Source organism: Grampus griseus (genome assembly GCF_964374135.1).
Source record: "Grampus griseus genome assembly, chromosome: X".
NCBI lineage: Eukaryota > Metazoa > Chordata > Mammalia > Artiodactyla > Delphinidae > Grampus > Grampus griseus.
Window position 1 is genome coordinate 16,434,638 of NC_138999.1, and position 16,064 is coordinate 16,450,701.

The window sequence follows — 16,064 nt, forward strand, 5'->3', positions numbered from 1 at the left end:
ACCGATCCATTGTGCAGAAGGCAAAACCCCACCCCTGAAGCGCTGGGGCACAGTGTTGCCTTAAACGGTTTTCCGTGGATAGGGCTTTGTATTTGCTGCTGGTGACTTTTAATGAAAGCTGATGTGATATGGTAGAGGAAAAAGAATGGTCTGCTTCTAATGCTAGCAGGGCAGAGGAAATTTTTCCCAAACGTGCAAAGGAAAAGATAAAGTATCCTGGCCTTCTTCTTACTAATCATCACCCTTTTAACATGCTGGAACTCAGGCTGATAAGCAAGGGCTGATTTACATTTCAGCCTCCTCTTGGTACCATTTCAAATGTCCCACAGGAGTTCAGCAAATCCACTTTTGTCCTCTTCCCTCTGTCCCAGGGGATCCATTAACAGGATCGCTGGCTGCTTACACAGAACCAACCCAGGCACATCAAGATAAAAACCAGGGCCACACTTCACTTGACTGAAGGACCCTCAAGGTCACAGCATCTCACTCACCCAGTGTGGCCCAACAGGGAGGTCCTGGCTTAGAGCAGTTCAAGTACAGATGCAACTGTCCATGCCACAGACATGCACTATGGGGGGAAAGAACACGCATATGGTGTGCGTGTGACGGGGCTCGGGGAGCGGCGGGGCAGAGACAGACAGACGGCAGTGGAGGCCAAAGCTGGGAAGAGGTGGATAAGACAGAGGAACCGAGACGAGCGGTGCTCAGAAGTCTGTCATTCAAGGCTGACCACTTCACCTCATCCCTTCCTGCCACCGCATGGCCTTGAAAACCAAAGGGATCAACGACTTCAAGGAAACACACTTAGAAATGCTTACATTATTTTTGGATGCTGCCTACAGGGATTCTTTTCCTTTTCTAACCTTTCCCTGAGAAAGCAAGTCCCCGCAGGAGTGATCACAGGCCACACTGAGACCCCCATGCAGGGTGACATCATACAAAGGGGCAGGCCTTTGCTACATCTGACGTGCTCACTGATCAATATTTATCAAAAGCCAGTGGCCTAGTTCTCTCTGTTCCATCTTTTTTCTGCCTGAACCTCACTAAGAAAGAACAGAGTTGAACAGAGGGAAGAGGGCAGAAGTTCAGAATCAATATCTCGTCTAATCACATCTTTGGTGACAACGTGAATACGCTCTACCTCTTTGTGCGAAATCACGAGCTGGCTGGTCTCGATGAGAACAAATGCAGAGCTCTCAGGCCAGTTCCCAGGCGCTAACTGCAGCGGGCAGAGTAGGGCAGCCCAGGGCTCTTCCAGGGACAGAGGGCTCACCCCAAATAGCTCTTCCCAGGCGGGAAGTCAGGAAGAACGGTCTCCAGGGTAAAGAACTCCACCGCTATTCCCTGGCTTCCAACACAAAGGAAGGGAAATCAAGCCCTCTATCATAAAGGATACAGATTGCTCATTCTAGCCAAGAAAGCCTCGATGACGAGGTGATCTCCGCACCTGTCTCCCACCCCCTGTGACTCCCCTGCCCTCATACACACCTCTTAAGATGAAGCTGTATAAATCTTTAAGAGCTTTACTTGTTATATGTTACGTTCAAAACAAACTCTGCAGATACAATCTGAACACGAAACAAGTAAACATGACAAATGTCTGAAACTCGACACTCATAACCGCAGAGGTCACCAAAGTCCTGACCAAAGTGACTTAAAAATAACATCTAAAGATCTACTGTTAGCTGAAGTCATAAAACTTAGTTAAATGTAAGTTCGTATCGTCACAGAACCCTCTGTAAAAAGTAGTATCTAACCCAACAGTACACAAAGGGTGAAGGAGAGGTGATATATCCTTCGAGAAAAGACTAACCCAGCAGAGTCAGGACCTAGAACAGAAAAATATTTCTCTCGAACCAAATCTTTCCATCAGAATTCTATAACGCCCTGTCTGGAATCAGAAAGAACAGCACACTTACTAATCTCTCTCTGCCAGGCTAGTCAGTATCTCCCCTTTTATTTTATTATTATTATTTTTTTTTTGCGGTACGCGGGCCTCTCACTGTTGTGGCCTCTCCCGTTGCGGAGCACAGGCTCCGGACGCACAGGCTCAGCGGCCATGGCTCACGGGCCCAGCCACTCCGCGGCATGTGGGATCTTCCTGGACCGGGGCACAAACAAGTCAGTATTTCTTAACTACCTCTAAGGTTATTCAGCTGGTGGCACAAAGACCTATAAAGCACACTGTCAACGTACAAGACCAAGAAAAGTGAGCCCGACAGGGAGGTATCCAGAGGTCACTGGTGGAAAAGGTCACCTGACATGACCCCAAGCTGAAACAATTATTCCCTCCGACACTGGGATAGTTTGTGATCTTTTCTAAAGCACACCTGATACCCATCACCCTAACTTATCTTGCCAACCACATGAGTTAAAAAGAAAAGAGCCAGAATGAGCAAACATTTTACAAATGAGGCAAGTAGGGCTCAGTGACTTACCCGAGGTCACCAAGCTAGTAAGTGGCAGTATGTCCTTGGCCTGAGTTCAGAGCTCTCACTCCAATGCTGGATGAACTAATTTAGCTCACACCTCATCCCAAGTTCTCTGCAATCTGTACTTAGCTGCTTCCCACAACACTGCATAACACAGCCTTAGGGCTTCTCCACGGCTTTCACATTACAGATAACTTCCAAACTCCTGCACTGCTGCTTTCCAGTCCTCGACTTCTGCAAATTACTGTTTCAATCTTGTTTGCCAGTTCCACCCAATGTAAGACCCAGTTCGGGGGGGATATTTGATGTTAGGAGACACTGCATTTCAGTGGCTTCTGTCCATCTTAAATTTAAGGGAATTTAAGGATGTCATTTGCCATTTTTTCCTTTCTTGGTATTTCACTGATGTTTACTAGTTGGTCTTGACCTTCCTTGAAGAGGTATGTAGACAACAATGTCATCTCCTTTCAGTAGCTGGTATAAACTGCAGGAAAAAAATGCATGACTTGCCCAAGGCTGTGGTTCAGAATCCTTTCGTTTAAGCTACCACCCTCACGCCCAGAGCCCCGTCCACATGAACTCAAGTTTTAATACATTTCATCGGGCTTTTTTCTTTTTGCCACTGTGTGTGTTTTTTAGGCAGGACCACTTAACTCCTTACACATAACTGAAAGAAGTAACGGACACGAATTTTATGGACGTACAAGCAAATGTATATGGGCACATGCACATGGCTTACCAAAAAAAAGTATGACTGAGGCAGACTTCATAAGGCACACTTGACACATCTCTCTACTGCCATATTGTATGACGGCCACAAAATACACATGCATGAACATGCATTCATAAAGAGGAACACAGGCAAACACAGGTGACAAGGCAGGCACCCTCAACTCCCTCATTAGATCTCATAACCACCTTCCATTCATGACCAGCTTTGTTTAATAAAATAGTAACAGCTAACATTTACTGAGCACCTACTATGTGCCAGAGACTACTAAGGACTTTATATGTATTAGTGCATTTAATTCTCACATTGAACGTCGAGGGTAGATCTTGGACCCTCCCTTTTACAGACAAGGAGACGGAGGAGGCACAAAGAGACTGAGTATTTTACCAGAGGTCTTACAGCTAGAAAGTGCTAGAAGGGTCAGGGATTTCAAGTCAGGAGATGCAACTCCAGAGACTGCCTCCCCTGTCTGACTGTTCTTAAGAAGAATCCTCGGCTATGAGTCTTGAGACTACAGAAGGGACTAGCTGGGCTAACATGGGACATGGTTAAGTTGTGAAACCAGGAAGTGACAAACCACAAATCAGGAGCGTTTCCTTACAGCTGCTGGCAACTGGGGCCCATATTTTAATGAAATAAAGCTGGCTGGATGGGGAGGAAATGTCGTATATTCACATTCTCTAAAAATGAAATAGCAGAAACTGCAAAGGATGCCATGACCCAGCCTCAGAAACAGCACACACATCTATATTTTAGAGACTTCCGGGTCTTACAACATGTGAAAACTTTACTAGGTCAATTCATTCAATGACCACAAAAATATAACAATAGTGCAGTGCTTGAGAAAAACCTTTGGGTACACTGAAAAGTTTCAACACTCATACAGACTATTTTTTTTTTCATCCCACATCCTCCTTGACAGAACAAGAGTATAACTAAGAGGGTTGATATTTCCAAGAAACTCACTAAATTAATCAAATGGAGCCTCACCACATGCCTAGGAAACACAGCAGTATCCTGATGTCATTTTACAAAAGAGAAAACATTTATAAAATCAAAGAGGAACATCAGAAGAAGCCCCTAATTTTCAGGGTTACTTCTGGCATTTTCTCCAGACATGGCCTGGGGTCCACCTGGGTCAGAATGCTGACCTGCAAGGCAGACCTACGGAACTGCACTCTCTGAGGTTGAGGCCAGGGGCCTGCATTTAAACCTGACTCTGCAAGTGACACTGCCCACAAAAATCTAAACCTCAACAATGAATCAGAGCCACTAATTACAGGTGAGAACAGGAAAATACCTTGTTGGGAACAAGTGGTCTCCCTTTGGAGGACACTAACCAGTGGTTCTCAGTCTTGGCTGTAGCCTGAAAGCACCTGGGGAGCTTTCATAAAACTCCCCATAATGTCCGAACAGCAGCCCCTAAGGAACAAGGTCTCCATAGAAAAATGGCTTCTTCCAGGGCTGGGGCAAAGAAAATACAAAGTGAGACTGGAATATGTGGTTATGACAAAATTAACGACGCACTCTAAGGCTTGAGGGGTAATTTGTAAAGGACAAAAGGCTCAGCTTGGTAGGGCTTCCACTGGCCAAATCTGGGACAACAACAGCATGTACTAAAGGATTTATTCATTTCAAAAAAAATTCATGAGCCCATAATGATACATTCACTAGGTAGCTAGGTTGAGAGCTAGCTAGATGGATGGATAAGATTAGATAGGTTTATGGGCCAAGACGGGAAAGCTCTTCTTTACAAAAGAATGTCAACTAATGCATGTAGAAATGATAGAAACACATAATCATCATTTTATAACCATCATGGCAACAACTGTTTCTGGCAAGAATCAATGGTTGCTAAAACCACTGGGTGAAATCCAGTTGGGGATTAGGATATTTAGAGAGTCTCAAAGTATCTCCCCACAGATTATTCATTGATTACAAAAGGAAATGGTCCCCTGAGTATGGAGAAACCTGGCAGACACAGCCTCAAAGTTCATGTCATCAATGATGGGACAAATTAATATCGGGTGCCTCCTTATGTGATGCACTGAGAAGGGCTTAACATCACCTACAGAACGCTCCCGCCCAAAATGTTTAACTGAAATCTGACCGTGAAGAAACATGCAAATCCAGATCACGCAAATCCAAAATGAGGGACAGTTGAGAAAAACTGACCTGGTTTAAAAAAAATCTTTTTAAAATCAATATCGCATAAGATTTTTTAAAGGTTAGGCGACTGTTCTAGATCTTAAACCAGTAAAGAGATTTAACAACTAAATATAATGCAATCCTTAACTGGATTCAGGGTTTCTTGTAAAGGTTATAAAGGACAATATTGGAAGAAATGGGGGAATTTGGATATGGACTAATACTAGATAATAGCATTATATTAATGTTACATTTCCTGAGTATGTTAATTCTATTGCAAAAAAAATTCTATTGCAGTTACATAGGAGAATGTCCTTGTTCTGAAGTATTTAGGGATGAAGTGTCTTGATATCTTTAATGTACTTTCAAGTTGTTTAAGGAAAAAACAAAAAGAATGTGTGTGTGTGTGTGTGTGTGTGTGTGTGTGTGTACACATACATACAGACACATATGTATACACATATACATACAGCGAGAGAAAGAGAGAGAGAGAAAGCAAATGTGGCAAAATGTTAACAATGGGTGAATCTAGATGGGTGTCCATTGTACTATTGTTACAACTTTCCTGTACATTTGAAATTTTTCTAAATAAAATATTTAGGGGGAAAAGGAAAAAAAACAGATGCCTGGGCCCCACCCTAGATTCTCTGAAGTCACCGATCTGGGGTGCAGCCTGGGCATCTGAATTTTAGGAACTCCCCAGGTGATTCTAGCATAGAGCCAGGGTTGAGAGACATCTAGACAGGTCAGTTGCCAAAAAATAAATGGGACTCTTCCAGACCATGCTATACAGGCCCTATATTTGGCTTCTCCCCAAAGGGGGGAAAAATCATACTTATTTGTCCATGTTATCCTAATACATAACCCAGGTGAATGTTGCTGTGCTGGGATTTTTATTTCACAGGCCTTTGGGACAGTTGTACTAAGCAGTCTCTAGCTCTGGAAATGTGTTCCTGGGGCCGGGGGATGGAAAAGATGGTAGTCTCTGCTATCATTAAGTAGCAAACACTGCCAGGGGTGCAGCAACCCCCCAAGTTACTGAGCAGCATTCCGGATTCTTGAAGAAGCTGTTTTTTGAGTCGGAAACATCAATTTATGCAAGGGGCCAGGTTTCCTATTTCAGGATGGAAAAACAATACAAAGCGAACTAAATAAAAGTGGAGAATCACCCATTTTACTCAGGATATCCAGTACATTCTGGGTGCACGGGAAGAGAAAGCTGAATCACTGACTTTGTGGACCCAGCATCATACCTTTTCCTGGAAAAATTCCCTTGCATCACCCTGTTTCCAATGTAATGTAACTCAGACGAAGAGGAGGCCACTTCAGAGGCTGATGGCATGCCAGGAAAAAAGGAACTCATGGTCTTTCCTTACAGACCTCTCTCGGCTGTGGCTGGACTGTTGCAGTGGAAATGTACAGTATTTAATTAACCAGCACTGTCTGGTCCCTGGAGACGCGCCTGCTCGATTCTCCAAGGGATGTGTATCGTCAACATCTTTGCATGGCAGAAAACAGTAAATCCATTTGCCTTCTCCTTCAAAGGCAAAGTTCATCTGAAAAGAGGTTACAGCTATGCCAGTGCTCATTTGCTCCCAAGTCCCACCAGAATACAGGAGGAAAATGTAGACCCAAGAGGGAACCATTTAGTAGGGCCTCTGAGTCACAGGGGACAGGGAGGGAGGTGGGTGAAGTCAAAAGTCACATAAGGAAAATCAACTGAATCTTGGAGATGAAGGAAATGAACATTGACTAGGTGTCTGCTATGTGCCAAGAACCGTGCTAGGCATGTCGTGTGCGTCCCCTCGAGTCCTCACACCAGCACTGTGAGGTTAGGGGTGCTGGCCCCATCTTGATGGATGGGCCCAGAAAGCCTGGATAACTTGTACGAGGCCCATGAGTAAAATAAGTTGTGGTCTGCAGCCCTCTTCTTCCACCAACCCAAGATAATACCAGGAAGACAGAGCGGGAGTGTGTTTCCGGGGGACTTTGGATACCAAGCGAAGGATGAGGACTTAATTTTATGAGATCCTGCCCAGAGGAGGTTTCTGGGCAGAGAAGTGACAGGAAGATGTGAGGAGGACAGTGACCTAGGGAGAAGTGGCTGATGCGAAGGGGTATGCAGAACAGCTCGGGGGCGGGAGCCTAGAAGCAGGCAGAGGGCCCAACAGAGGACAGTGAAAGAGAAAGCCTGAAAAACATGGTGGGAGGAATGAGATACGCAGGGAAGGAAAGGCAGATACACAGTATCATCATCAGGTGATACTGGGGGCCAATGACCCTTCCTTACTTGTCTTTGATCCCAGTACCTAGCTCAGTGTCTGTTAGAGCAGACATGTGATCCATTCTTGCTAAATGGATGGATGAATGAACTAATGAGCACCTAGTCCACATTCTGTGGACTGTGAATCCCTGATTTTGTGAACACAAATTCCCAAAGGAGCACTGAAGAAGGACCAGAAGGGTGGAGGAAAAGAGTTAAAGCCTCAACTCGATGTTAAGCAGGGTGCCCATTAAAGGCCAATGCCAAAATGGTTAAGATGCTGTATTTTATGTTATGTGCATTTCACCAACTAAAAAAAAAGACAATGCCACCCTGACCTATTGCGGGGATGGGAAGATGGTGGCCCCTGTAGTCTTGCCACTGTGCTGAAGGTGTCTCGTTCTCCACTAACACTGTAGCCCGATGCATCGGTGATACTAAACAGTGCCTGAGATACTCCTAACTGCTCTCTTCTTCCAAATTTATGGTCCACTGTCAATTTTACGTAACAGTAGAGCAGGGCTAGATCCCAACAAGAAATGATGTATATTTGATTTTAAATTTAGTCCTCTTTAAGACAGAAAATACTTGTTTCAAGTAGGAAGAAATATATGTGTAAGCATGTTCAGGGCAGCATTTCTTCTAATAGCAAATGCATACACACACAGAGACCCACACAGGAAACATCCTGAAGGTCCACTGCGAAGGAATGGCTCCATGAATCATGGTTTATCCAGGCCATGGGCAACTCAGCAGCCAATTAAACCGGGCAAGCAGCTCTGTGTGTACTGATGTGTAAAAGGTGCCCATCGTACATTAAGTTAAAAGACCAAATCACATAATATGTATATGATCCCCACATTGCAAATGCATGCACGCTTGCGTGTGCGCGCGCACACACACACACACACACCACCTCCCTCCCTCCTTAGCTCCCACCAGGGACTCTTTTATTTACTCCTATTATCCAGAACCTATCAAGAGTATGCATTCAACAAATGCTTATTAATGAATAAATGGATTCATTCAACATTCAAGTGATATGTTAGGACCTAATACAATTAAATGAATGAGAGAAGGAGAGTGTGTGTGCACGAACACACTTGTGTAGGCACAGAAGATGGTATGGAAGGGCACACACACACATACACTCTCTGCCGTTGGGGCCCCTTCTCTGGGTTCCTCTAACAACCATTGCTTTTCTCTAGCACCGCCTGCATCCCACTGTATTTGAAATATCTCTGAGTGTCAGTGTATGTTTTTCTCCACTCCTTCAGCTCTGACACCTCTCAGCGCTTTCATGCACACCTTTTTCAACAAATGCAACTCATTTACCAACACCCACATGTGCCTCACGAGGGTTCTGAGGATGCTGTCTCATCACGAATGCCCACTAGCCATCAATCTGTGAGCCCAGGTGCCAGGTATCTAGAAACTGAGGGAGGGACGCAAACCCCTGATCTTCCCTCAGTCCTAGAAACTTCAGAGTCTAATGCCTTGTTTAAAGAAGCCACTGAGAGCAGTCTTAAAACCAGCCAATTAACACACGACCAAAAAAAAAAAAATCAAGTTTCTATTGCAAGCGAAATACAGAAAGGGGCCATCCATTTAACAAGCCGAGTTTCTGCTAAGAGGAGCTACACATGGATATTTTCAATGTTAACGTTGTCACCTGATATTTCCATAGAAGCCACATAATATAATATGGGCGCCAGGGGCACAAAGAACTCCTTCAAACACAATGGCCTCCACCTCAAACTGACTCATAAAACTGGTGTGAATTAGCTGTCTGAAAGGAAACACGAACTCTGATTTTCCGGCTCATGGACACGTGGTTCATAACGATAGCATTAAGGCACATAAAGAGAATCCTGGGCCTCACAACACCGAAAAGACAGATAACCCAGTGGCCCCAGCACTGCGACCACACCGTGCAGCCCACTTGAGCTCTCAACCTCAGTTTTTCTCATGTATAAGATTAGAATGATGAGGGCAGACCTACTTTACAGAAGGGCTTGCTGCCACCTGACTCCTGCCCTTTTTTCCACTTGTCTTTACATGAACGAATATGCTAAAAGGCAGCCTTGTTCATTATTTATACCAGTTCAACCAATTTTCTTTTTGCCAACCTTCCCTTCCCAATAGCGTGAGGTAAAGGAATCACACTGGAAAACAAACTCAGTGGCACCTCTAAACATCCTCCTGGTTTTCCCCTCTCCTTAGGCTGGTCCCAGGGTTTGGTTTGCTCTTTCAGCACAGTCCTTAATCCAAATGACCAGGCCCACAGCAGACCACACTGGGGGACACTTCTCCAAAGCATCCCTGGCTCGATTCCCCCAGCCCAGGCCGCCATCTCTCTGGGGGAGGGAGTCTGCATGTTCAGAGGAGAAAATCTGATACAAAAGCACACTGCTTTTCTCTGCTTTAGCAAGGCTGATTTGGGCAAAATGCCCAAAAGAATTCAACATTATTTATAGAGTTTTGTTTGATCTCCTTTTAAATGCTCCATGCAGAGTCATTCAAGTGAAATAAGAATACAGAATTTCAAAGGGAAAACTGAAGGAAAATTCTAAATATAAGTGATTTGTTGAGCATATACAAGATTTCTCCTTTCTGTCCAACACACTCCTTCTACCATCTCTATTTTTAAAGGCCTTCTCAAACTTTGTTGCTGACAAATGGACCTATGAGATCCCTAACTTTTACAGTGAAGCGGGAGGCAGAGGGAACAAGATGAGGGGAGAGTGAGTGATGGGTAGCACTCACGTGCACGTGCACATTAAGAACAGAAACAAAGGTCTAGGAAATCCCAGAAACCCTCATCTGGGGTCCACCTCTCTTGCCTAGAGAATTCTCAGGGGAAAATACCCACCATAAACAAATCTGGAGTATCCCAGTTCTCAAAATCAGTACCAAAAAATGGCCCTGGGAGATTTAGAGAATGACAGAAAATTCCACATATCTTTCTCTTTCGGAAGTAGGGGAAAGATCTTTATTGCAGGTAATCAAAATGTTTGCTAAATTCTGACTCATTTTTTTTTTAACATCTTTATTGGGGTATGACTCATTTTTAATATAGTTTCCTTTCTCATCCCTATCAGAATAAAGAGGGGGGAAGTGTAAGTTTTTATAAATTTTCTTGATGCAAATGGGGGTTTGCATCCCAATTCCTTCTTCTGTATCTAAAAGCAGAGATTCTTAACTGAGGTTTGTGGATAGATTTCAGTGGGTCTCAACACAGATGGGAAGAAAATTACATCTTTATTGTCACTACCCTCTATGCGAAACCTGGTCTTTCTTTCCACTCTGCATATAGACAACAAGCCACACTGGGATTAGCAGCACCTGTGGATTTTATTTATTCCCTATTATGTGGAGAGATATTTTCAGTTCACATCATGGTCATTGTAGCTACCTTGAAATATCATTTACCCTCATCCCGACTTTAAAATTATGATCGCTTCTAGACTCACTGCTGGATCTTGCTATTTAATGCATGAGTAAAGGGAATATGTATTGCTTAAGTTTTTGCAATATTTTTTTTTTTTTTTTTTTTTTTTTTGCGGTATGCAGGCGTCTCACTGTTGTGGCCTCTCCCGTTGCGGAGCACAGGCTCTGGACGCGCAGGCTCAGCGGCCATGGTTCACGGGCCCAGCCGCTCCGCAGCATGTGGGATCTTCCCGGTCCGGGGCACAAACCCGTGTCCCCTGCATCGGCAGGCGGACTCTCAACCACTGCGCCACCAGGGAAGCCCAAGCTTTTGCAATATTTTGATACCTGTACTTCAGTATAACTGTATTCATTTGTAATCCTATGTATTTTATTTTATTCATTTACAAACTTTATTCTGAGAAGGGGTCCACAGGCTTCACCAGACTGGCAAACAGGTTCCCAAGCAATTTTTTAAAAAGTTAAGAACTTCTAATCCCTGCTCTCAAGATTATGGTTTGCAAGGAAACTCAAAGGTGCAAGGGGGAATTATACACACACACACACACACACACACACACACACACACACACACACACACACATATAAAATAAAGCAGTAAACATGACATTTGGACCCTGTCTGCCATAATGTTTCACAGGCTTTGGAGCAGCACATCATGACAGAAGAACCACATTGGGTGGGCTTCCCTGGTGGCGCAGTGGTTAAGAATCCGCCTGCCAATGCAGGGGACACAGGTTCGAGCCCTGGTCTAGGAAGATCCCACATGCCGTGGAGCAGCTAAGCCCATGTGCCACAACTACTGAGCCTGAGCTCTAGAGCCCACGAGCCACAACTACTGGAGCCCACGCGCCTAGAGCCTGTGCTCCGCAACAAGAGAAGCCACCGCAATGAGAAGCCCGTGCACTGCAACGAAGAGTAGCCCCCGCTCACCGCAACTAGAGAAAGCCCATGTGCAGCAACAAAGACCCAACGTGACCAAAAATAAAATAAATAATAAAAATAAATACATTAAAAAAAAGAAGAAGAACCACATTGGGCAACTTGACAGGTCCTGATCCACGAACAGCCGTGCGGCACAGTGTTCAGGAGGCTGCTGGCCAAGTGCCCTCTTATTACCCGGGTCAGTGGCTGGCGAGAGCCCTGCTCTGTCATCTGGCACCTTGGCTCAGCTGAGCTCAACGCCCATTGCTCCCTTCCACGAAGGCCAGCACAGCTAATTTGCAGACTGCCACCTGCCACCGCCTCAATGTCCCCCCTCCAACCAAGCCCTGCGTTTCTCTCCTTTTTCAAACCAGTAAAGTTATGGAAAGCATCACAAGGTCCCCCTGCCACCCCAGGATAAAGAGGTCACTTGGGCTTCCGTGCACCCACAGAGCTCCAGATACACCTCTTCCTCCCAGCCCGAGTCAGCTGCACTGTCTTCTCTGCGTGCATGTACCCAGTGCCGGCTGGGCAGTCAGTGCACGAATGTTCCATGAAGGGAGGGAAGTTTGTGCCAATGTTTATAACTGCACAGGATTTGCTTGGATGCGTTGCCTGGCTTCCACCGAGGTCCCATCTTTGTGGTATCACTGGAGGATGAAGGACCCTAAGGTCAGCAAGTCCAACTGAGACCAGAGGCATCTGACCAGTTCTTAAAAAAAAAAAAATTAAAATCCAGAAAAGAGCAATTCCACTTTTACAAAGCTATGCTCCAGATAACTTACATGAAATGTACAAAGATATATGCATAATGCTCAGTGCTACACTGTTCAGAAGAGTGAAAAACCAGAATCATCCTAAACGTCCTTCAGTTAGGGGACTAGTTAGTCAAGTCACGGTGTATCTACAGGTGGACTATTAAACAGTGGCACTGCTCTAAACGACCGTTATGCCAAGAGTTCCAAGATTCTCTTCAACCTAACATCACGAATTGCAATACACTATAAACAGCACGATGCTATCTGTATTTTTTTTAAAACACCAATATGCCTGTATCACTATGTGCTTAGATTAGGTCGTACCATGTGAAATTGACACTTCTGTGGTCAAATCTCTGCAATTTCTTAATGGTTCATCGCAATAGACATGGGTGGAGATCTTCTGAGGAGTTGACCACGAGCCAGGTCTCCTCCGGGGAATATGAATGAGGAAAGGGATTTTAAGTTACTTTTTGACTTTTGTTACCATGACATTCCTTTACTAATTTTTCACACTGAGTATGTATTATTTTTATAATAAGTCTAACAAAGAAAACTTAGGGTGAATCTAAAATAAAATGTACAACTTAAATTTTAAGAAAAGAGCAGTGAGGTCTATACAACACTATAGCACAAAAGCTGCCTTACAGAGCAGGCAATTTTTTTTTTAACATCTTTATTGGAGTATAATTGCTTTACATTGTTGTGTTAGTTGCTGCTGTATCACAAAGTGAATCAGCTATATGTATACAGATATCCCCATATCCCCTCCCTCTTGCGTCTCCCTCCCTCCCACCCTCCCTATCCCACCCCTCTAGGTGGTCACAAAGCACCGAGCTGATCTCCCTGTGCTATGTGGCTGCTTCCCACTAGCTCTCTGTTTTACATTTGGTAGTGTATATATGTCCATGCCACTCTCTCACTTCATCCCAGCTTACCCTTCCCACTCCCTGTGTCCTCAAGTCCATTCTCTACATCAGAGCAGGTGATTTTGTTGCGATCAGAACAAAACCCGTTACTGTGGGCTTCCTCTAGGGGCTACAAAGAGTTTTGTTGCCAAGGACCCTCTGGAGGAGTGTCATTCAGAAAAGGATGGGTTTCTAGGCAAATGAGCAGTGCAGATAAAGGGACTGGGCTACCTGTAAGCAAAGGTTTTTAAAGATAATTTTTTCCCCTAAACAAACAGTTTACTGATACACATAGTTATCTCTTTGTTCAAGGCAAATAAAGGTTTTTCTCCTTTACTGAAGCAAGTCCTACTTTCCTTGGAAATGCGGGAGAGTAGCAAAGGTACATTTTAAAAAATGGTATCTCACACTCGGACTTTTCATTTTCCACACCGATCTGCACCTTTCCTCTCCCCCTGGAGGGAACTGAGTGCCATGAAAAGTATAAATTTTGAAACTGTAAATCTAGAAGGTGTTAATCTAGAAATTTGGAGGCAATAAAATGAATGTAGATTCATTCGTGGAATAGAGAAAGGAAGAGCAGAGGGAGAGAAGTAGAGAGAAATAAGTGCACATGGATTCCTCCAACAATGCTGATTTTTGCCTGCACCGCTTGCCTCAGCACTTAAACATCTTTTTTTTTAATAAATTTAATTATTTACTTATTTTTGGCTCTGTTGGGTCTTCGTTGCTGCGCGCGGGCTTTCTCTAGTGTGACGAGCAGGGGCTACTCTTCATTGCGGTGCGCAGGCTTCTCCTTGCGGTGGCTTCTCTTGCTGTGGAGCACGGGCTCTAGGCGCGCGGGCTTCAGTAGTTGTGGCTCGCGGGCTCAGTAGCTGTGGCGCACGGGCTTAGTTGCTCCGCGGCATGTGGGATCTTCCTGGACCAGGGCTCGAACCCGTGTCCCCTGCATTGGCAGGCGGATTCCTAACCACTGTGCCACCAGGGAAGCCCAGCACTTAAATATCTTTACGTCAACAGGCTTCATGATCAAGTTTTCTATATACTATACCTAAGTAAGTCTCCTTTTGCAAGACGAAACTTCCTGGAGGGCAGGAATTGAGTTTTCCTATCCGTCTACAGCAGGGCTTGGCAAACTTGTTCTGTAAAGGGCCAGAGGAAATATTTTCGGCTTTGCAGGCCACACAGTCTCTGTGGCAACCAATTAACTCTGTGGCTGTAGCACAAAAGCAGCCACAGACCGTATGTAAATGAAGGGGCATGGCCACGTGCCGATAAAACTTTATTTCCCAAAATAGGTAGCACCAGATGTGGCCCATGGGCTGGGATTTGCCAACCTCTGGTCTACAGAAAGGCGAGCTCAGGGTCCAAATCAGGGACCAGGGATGATTTTTCTTTTAAGGAAGAGCAAGAAACATTGCTAAGTTTGCATTGTCAGCTTAGAAGCAAGCCCCTCTCAGACGCCTTCCCTGACGACCTCTGAGGCAGGGCTAAGCGCCCCCATCACCACCATCATGGGACAGCACGGCACCCAGAGCACAATGCTCTCTTCATCCTGATCCCACTGCCCCCACTGCCCCTGCTGCCCGGGACTCTTGGATTCTCAAATCCTAGACTCCTGTGAGCAGCAGCTGAGCTGGCCGCCTTGTAGATTATGAGAGGTTAGCCCAGAGCCCAGCCCTGAACAAGCCTTTAGTAATAATCTCAAAAACAAAATGAAGTGTTGATGGGAAGAACTGAAGGCTGGCATGATGCTGCCAATGAAAATACAGAAGCAAGCAGAAGTGGGAGTCTGACAGGCAGGAGAATCTGAGGCTCGGCCACGTGGGGACAGCTGGGGATTCCACGGCAGACAACCGAACCCCGGGCTAGGTCCAGCCAGGGATGGGTGCAGGGATGGGTGGGCAGCCCTAAGCCAGGGTGGCACAGTGAGAGACAGAGATGGGTCTGCCCTGGGCATCTCAAAGAAGAGAAGCCCCTGTCCTCCCCCCACTAGGTATAACCAGGGACGCCCACTGCCCTATTTGCTGGCCACAACACAAAGTCAACTCAACGGGAAGCAGGGTGGAGGGACAAGAAACCTGGGCCCCAAGGAGTCTGCTCTGCCTCTGGACTTCCTGTTGTACAAGACAGACATTTCCTTACAACCTACGCCAGGTGAAACCAGGGTGTCTGTGACTTGCAGCCACGAGACCACTAACCAGCACAGGGTGGCTGAGAGTGGAGGTGAGGGTGAGGGAAGCAAGGAGAGAGGTCCGGCCCAGAGGTGAGGTTTGGGGGCTTGTGTGCTTTGTGGCAGTGGCTGAGCCCAGGAATTAGACAGAATCGAAGATGCCGAAGACAGAACCATAAAAATAGCTTACACTTGAGGAGTTGGCAAAATATAACAGAGAAAGAGGTAGAGCAGGGGTGCGAGGCATAAAGACACAGAAGGCAAAACAAGTGCTTTCA

General features: G+C 45.3%; 1 protein-coding gene across 7 annotated transcripts in view; it reads right to left on the reverse strand.

The window, feature by feature from the left end:
• Positions 1–16,064, reverse strand: part of SH3KBP1 (SH3 domain containing kinase binding protein 1) — a gene marked incomplete at its 5' end in the record, with an annotated part of 295,684 nt that overhangs the window by 164,920 nt on the left and 114,700 nt on the right. The window lies entirely within an intron of this gene.